The sequence below is a fragment of the Mastomys coucha genome, unplaced genomic scaffold (assembly GCF_008632895.1).
Source record: "Mastomys coucha isolate ucsf_1 unplaced genomic scaffold, UCSF_Mcou_1 pScaffold15, whole genome shotgun sequence".
Classification (NCBI taxonomy): Eukaryota; Metazoa; Chordata; class Mammalia; order Rodentia; family Muridae; genus Mastomys; species Mastomys coucha.
This window is the reverse complement of record NW_022196897.1, coordinates 74,592,796-74,599,460: the sequence shown is the minus strand read 5'-3', so window position 1 is coordinate 74,599,460 and position 6,665 is coordinate 74,592,796. Positions and strand designations below refer to the sequence as shown.

Genomic DNA, 6,665 nt, shown 5'->3' with positions numbered 1-6,665 from the left:
TCCTTCTTCTTCTTCTTCTTCTTCTTCTTCTTCTTCTCTTCATCTACTTCTACTTCTCCTTCTCTCTCTACTTCTTCTCTCCTCCTTTGTCTTTTATACTCATTTACCTTTTTCCGGTTCATTTTGTTCCTGTTCTTCTTATTTTTCTTCTTGTTCTTAATCTTGTTTTTCCTCTTGTTTTTGTTCTTGCTCTTCTTGTTATTCTTCTTTTTCTTGTTTTTTCTTCTTTTCCTGCTCCATGTTCTTTTTCTTCTTTCTGATTTTGTTCTCATTGTCCTCCTCCTCCTCCCCTTCTCCTCCTCCTCCTCTGCCTCCTGTTCCTCGTCCTCCACCACCACCACCACACTTCCTCCTTTTTCTCTTCCTCCTCTTCTTCTTTTTCTTCTTTCTTCATTTTCTTAAGTCTCATCCTGTAGTGCACTCAAGGTTACCTAATAGTGAACCTAATTCTAAAGTAAAACCTTTTATATTGTTGCTTTAAGTGCTGGTTAATAAGAGTGGCACAAGTAACTATGACTATTTCTTTGAAAGAGCAATTTTTATACTTTGAAATTCATGAAAGGTGATATAGAGACCTTTTTCAGAAATTTTGTTCTCAACAGTAATAGATTCTCCTTTTAATTGGAAAATGCCTTGGTAAATTGTGATTTCTCTAATTATGTTTTAATTATTTAATGTAATTATTTAGAACAATTTAAGATGAAAGTGTTGTTTCATTTATATGTGTCATTTCATTAATATATTGAAATTTTAAAATGGTTTTTCAATAATACTCTATAGAACTCATCAAAGCATAAACTATTTCTTATTTGTCTCTAATATACACATTAGTTTGGACTTTGTCAGATCACCTTTTTTTCTCCCTAGCATTCAAGAAAACCAGAGTTCAGGAGTGACCTTCATCCTTGTGGGTTTCTCAGAATACCCACATATCCAGGTACCCCTGTTCTTCCTGTTCTTGACCATATACACAGTCACTGTGTTGGGGAACCTGGGCATGATTGCCATCATCAGGCTCAGTCCTAAGCTCCACACTCCCATGTACTTTTTTCTTAGTCATCTCTCCTTTGTGGATTTCTGTTACTCCACTGTTGTTACACCAAAGCTCTTAGAAAACTTGATTGTGGAAGACAGAAGGATCTCCTTCACAGGCTGTGTCATGCAATTCTTCTTTGTATGCATATTTGTAGTGACAGAAACCTTCATGTTGGCAGTGATGGCCTATGACCGGTTTGTGGCAGTATGCAACCCCCTCCTCTACACAGCGGCTATGTCTCAGAAGCTCTGCTGGTTCCTGGTAGTAGCATCTTACTCCTGGAGTATAATCTGTTCCTTTGTATTCATAAATTTTATGTTGACCTTAGTCTTCTGTGGGACCAAGTTCATAAATAACTTTGTGTGTGAGCATGATGCCATTGTTGCTGTAGCCTGCTCTGACCCCTACATTAGTCAGAAAGTCATTTTCATCTTTGCCACCTTCAATGAGCTAAGCAGTCTGATGATCATTCTCACCTCTTATGTTTTCATTGTCATCACTGTCATGAAAATGCCTACCACTGGAGGACGCTACAAAGTCTTCTCCACCTGTGCCTCCCATCTCACTACCATCACCATTTTCCATAGCATTATCATCTGTCTCTACTGTGTTCCTACTACCAAAAGTTCTTGGCTTTTGGTCATGGTGGCCTCAGTCTTCTACACAGTCATCATCCCCATGCTGAACCCACTTATATACAGTCTCAGGAACAAGGATGTTAAGGACGCAGTTAAGAAACTAATGTGCTCTTCTTTGTCTTCATAAAATGTGTTTCTTGAACAGTTACTTATTATTTTAGAGGACTGTTTTTGTTCTGAAAATCAAATAGACCTATTTTTTAGTTTTTCTTTATCAAGACTTACAGTGTTATCCCATTCCCATACTTAGTATAGTAACTGGTAATCTATAAATAGTATTATAGATTGTAGCCCCTAGTATTTAAATTCAAATGTCATGCAGGTTTAAAATGAAAATATTTAGATGTTGAGGAAAATTTTATTATAATTTATACATTAAAATGTTTTAAATGATATGTACATTTTTATCAAGAAATATTTCTGGCTTGAGCTTTAAAAGTATTGAATAGGAAATACTGAGTATGAATATTTTTATTTTTACATTGAACTATATGTTCTATTTTCATTTGGAAATTTTTACTTTGATTTACACAGAAATATAATTCCTCTCATCCTTTTTGTTGTGCTATTTGGAACTGCATCTTATTATGCTGAGGTAGCTCTCTCATCTATGTTGCTCTATTGTCTATCCCCTTTTGCAGAATAAGAAATTAAAATTATCAGTCACTATCCAGAATTTTTTCTCCTATTTAGTTTGGTAGGAAAGTTAAAGTTTATATTATAATTATAATTGTATAAGTACTTGCTAACATACATGTACTTTAATAAATACAAGTTTGACATTTTTGTCAATATTTCAATGTAGACTTATCTCTTTAAATACTTATTAAAGTTCTTATTAAATAGTTTCTAATAAGTATTTAAGGATGGCTAGATCATTTTTTATTTCAGTGAACTATAACAGCCATTGCATTTTTATAACTAATACTCATTTGCATGCCTTATTCACTAATAAAAGGAAACAATACTAAAAAATAATATTAACAGTCCAGTAATGCAGAAGTAGCAAATTGCTGATGTTTCTTTGACACTGACTTTTGAGCACCTTTATCTATTTGATGGGTCCCATTGGAAAACATTCTTCAATCTTGGTTCTTCCCTGAGATATGTGGCTACTTGTTGTTGTTAGATGCAGAATCACATTAATTAAATGTATCCTAATTTAGTCAAAATTCTTGTTTAATTTTTGTAAATTATCATTTTTTTTAGTACTCAATATAAATTATGTAGCTGAGATAGTATAAGTGTACTATTTACAATTTGGGACACTGTATAGTTCTTAATCAGCAATTCAGAATTGAATGTGAAGTAAATTATCAAGTTGAAACCAATTTATTATTTATAAAACACACTTATTTCATATTTTATAATCATATTATTATATAACATATATATCCAAATATATATAATTATTGCCACAGACTGAGTTCGTTGTGGAGACCTCTTGTTCTGCGGGATGAGAGTTCTGGTCAGGTGGGCAAAAAATTTGGTGAGTGACAGAGTTGACATAAGGAAGTACTGAGTTTGAAGGTATTTCTTAAAAATGGCATGAGGCTTTTACAGTAATTACAAAGCAGAAATGAAAGATCTGGCAGCTCAGCAATTGAGGTACATCTGAGGCCACCTGAAACACACTGAGTCTAAAGCAGTCACCTCTTCAGGACAGGCACTGCACCCCCGGGCCCAAGGGCTCTGGGCCCAGGGGGCTGTGGACTACATGAGGCTCGAAGCTTGAATCTGAATGAATGAATCTAAGTCTAAGTCCTAGTTTAAGTACGTTCATGCACAAAATGAAAACCAGGCTTATATAGTATTCAGAAAACTTTGCAAATGACAAAAGTCATGTAGGCAGGTGAGGGCCATGTCAAGGTCAGTAAGATCATGTAGGCAGGTGATGGTTGCATCAAGGTCGGTTGGTAAGATCAGGCATCCAGGTGTGAAGTGTTAGAGCAGTGTTACCCTCTCCACTGGGGCTATTTGGTAAACCCATGCTGATTCTCTGGGTCTGCTGGAAGCAAGCACCAGAAAGTTTTGATCTAACAGTTCCTGCTAATGCCCTTAAGTGAGGGAAGCCCTTTGATTACTGTCTGGTATGTAAAAGAGTTCTGTCTTCTGTGGGATGGCCCTTAGAATTCTAACTATGTGCCTGACCTCTGTTGCTAACTCTGAGGACATCCTATCTGATAAGGCAGCTTCCTTACGAGAAAGTCCAAGCTAATGACAGCTTGGTAATAAATTAGGATATATTGGAATGTTGTGCTGACCAGGGAACAATGCCACTTTTTAGCATTTATGAATCATTTCTTGGGGTACCTTTATGCCTGAATAAGAAGATGTGTTGATGATTGGAAAGACTAATCTGGAACACGTCTGAGTTAGGAGATGCCAACAAGTGACTGAATACCCAGGAGGCACAAACTCCCTTTGAAGTCATAAGGCCTCTTGTCCATGATCAGGCTTTTAACCCTGATATTGCAGACTTTACAGGAGTAGACGAGTGGGTGTGGCAAATTATATATATATATATATATATATATATATATATATATATGTATATATATATTTATATATATATATATATATATATATATATATATATATATATAGTGTTCAAAGATTTTACTAAACTTTTAAAATGATTGACTGTCAGGAGCCAATAAAGAGAAACTAAAATCTAGAAAGTCATCTTCCTGAGATTGGTCCATCTTGGATTAAAATCTACAACAGATTTTCTTTTATAGGGAAGGCCCAGGAGAATTTCATTTTAAGATAGATTCCTGCTATTAATATACTTCTCCTGTCATTACTAAATATCTATAACAATCCCAGGGTATTAGAAAAACCTTTGAGCAGATTTCTGCAGAAGAATGAAGTATATAGACTCCTAGTGATGATATATACATGAGGACAAGACTTTTAATTTTTAATGATGATCCTGTAATTCATAAAATTATATTAGCAATTATTAAGCTCTTTCTTAGTAGGACTGCTAGTAGCTTCTCCCTGGTAATCAAATATGCAATGACAACTCTACCAGTCTTCTAGTGGCACAATATACTAACTCCTGAGATAGCAAGTAGGCATCAAGTACTCAGAGAACATTCTAAGAGGTTGTAAAATAATTAATGTAAAGTCATAAAAAGTGGACTAATGATTTATTATAGGTGTAAGGACAGAAAATAAAATATTGACTGTGTATATCTAAACAAATCTTTACTCACAAAAGTTGTTTTATAATTCTTTGTAAATTTGTTAAGCTAGGGACAGATGATGAATATTTAGCCAGAAAATTAAGCCTAATGGATATGCATGTAAATATTCTCTGTTGTAAACCTTGATTTATGATTTGAAACTATGTGTGATTGGTGACCTAATTGCCATGTGACCATGTATTCAACAAGATGTATAAGTGTTGAGGAGAAATCCCTTATCCCTCCTTTCTTGAGAGCCCCTTTCTCCCCTTTCTTAGAGAACTTTTACAGGAAACTTTTTAGAGAGAACTTAGAAATAAAGACTAATATCACTTTTCAAAATATATCTTTTTGTTCCTGAGACTTCAGCTGGCTGGGTAGATAAAACAAATGCTATTTTACTTAATTCTCTTCTGTGTTATGATGAGATGCTGAGCAGTTTCTCTCCTCAGAGGAACTCAGAAGTCAGGTCATTTACTGAAAGATAGAGACTTAACTTAAGATAGGTAAACATTGTATTATTATACAGCAATCCTAGATATCTTGTAAAACTAAGTCTTACCCCCATGGACCCTCTCCCCATCCAATGTTTCAAGAATAACCAACAAGAATGCAGAACAGCCAGATCTGGCCACTGGCAGTTGAGATATATTTTAATGCCTTAAATCTTTGGATATTTCTAATTAAGTATAAAATCAGGTCCTCTGTACATTTTCAAACATCGCAGTGTTTACCACCTAATTTTACATATATTTTCCTTTTTGGAAGAGAGGTAAAGACATGGTTTCTCTCTGTTTTCAGGTATACTGGCACTTGCTCTGTAGACTACACTGGCCTCACAGATATCCACATTCTATGACTTTAGGAATTAAAGGTATTAAAGCCCTTTTACCACAAAGCTGGTGTGTTTGGTATTGTGATGTTACTTATTAAAATGTTACATACTGTCCCACAAAATTGGGTTGCCTCTGATAAGGAGATCCTCATGTACACCAAGTGATGCTGTTAACTCTGCTCCACAATTTAAAGTTAATTCATTAATAATTAGTTACAGCATGTGATTGTGCAATTTGGACAGAAATATGGGACTTGATAATCCAGTGAGGGGCCTAAGGAGAGACCAAGGATAAGAAAAAGAGACAAAGGGAGGAGGCTGTCATTGAGAAGAGAGAGATCATGAGAAGGTGGCCAGGAGAAACAAATAGCAAGGGACATATGGCTGGGATACAAGTCAATAGATCCAAAACCTGCTCAACACAGCTTGCAAATAAAATATCTGAATTGTGTGTCTTTCATATTGGCTAACTATAATATACTAATTCTTTTACATACATCTATGCTAGGGATTTTGAAATACAGTACACTTAAATTTGTCATATATCATTTATATATTACCCATATTAAATTCTATTTTCACAGACAAAAGACAATTTTAATTGGAGTATAACCAGCATGATATAATCTTAAGTAGCTTGGTTGCTCACTGCCTATTGTACTCTGGGGAAGAAGGGACACAAGAAATGAAGGTTTAACAAACATATCTGATAAACAAACATGTGAAATAGGATTAATATCAAGAACATAAAAAAACTGAAAAAAAACTTACTCTTCAATGGAGGGTTTCCCCAAATGCATACTAGTTGCAGATAAATACTTTTTACTGTTTTCATCATTCTGAAACATAATAAAAAGACATTTAAATCCATAGTGAGGTTGCTTGTAACTTTAGGCAGAATTACTAATTTGTAGAAAACAATTGATAATCAGAACTGCTAAGGAAACTTGGAAAGGGGAACATAT

At 34.7% G+C, this 6,665-nt stretch overlaps 1 pseudogene; it reads left to right on the top strand.

The window, feature by feature from the left end:
* Positions 1-1,924, top strand: part of LOC116091709 — a 7,403-nt pseudogene extending 5,479 nt beyond the window's left edge.
* The last annotated feature ends 4,741 nt before the right edge of the window (positions 1,925-6,665 follow it).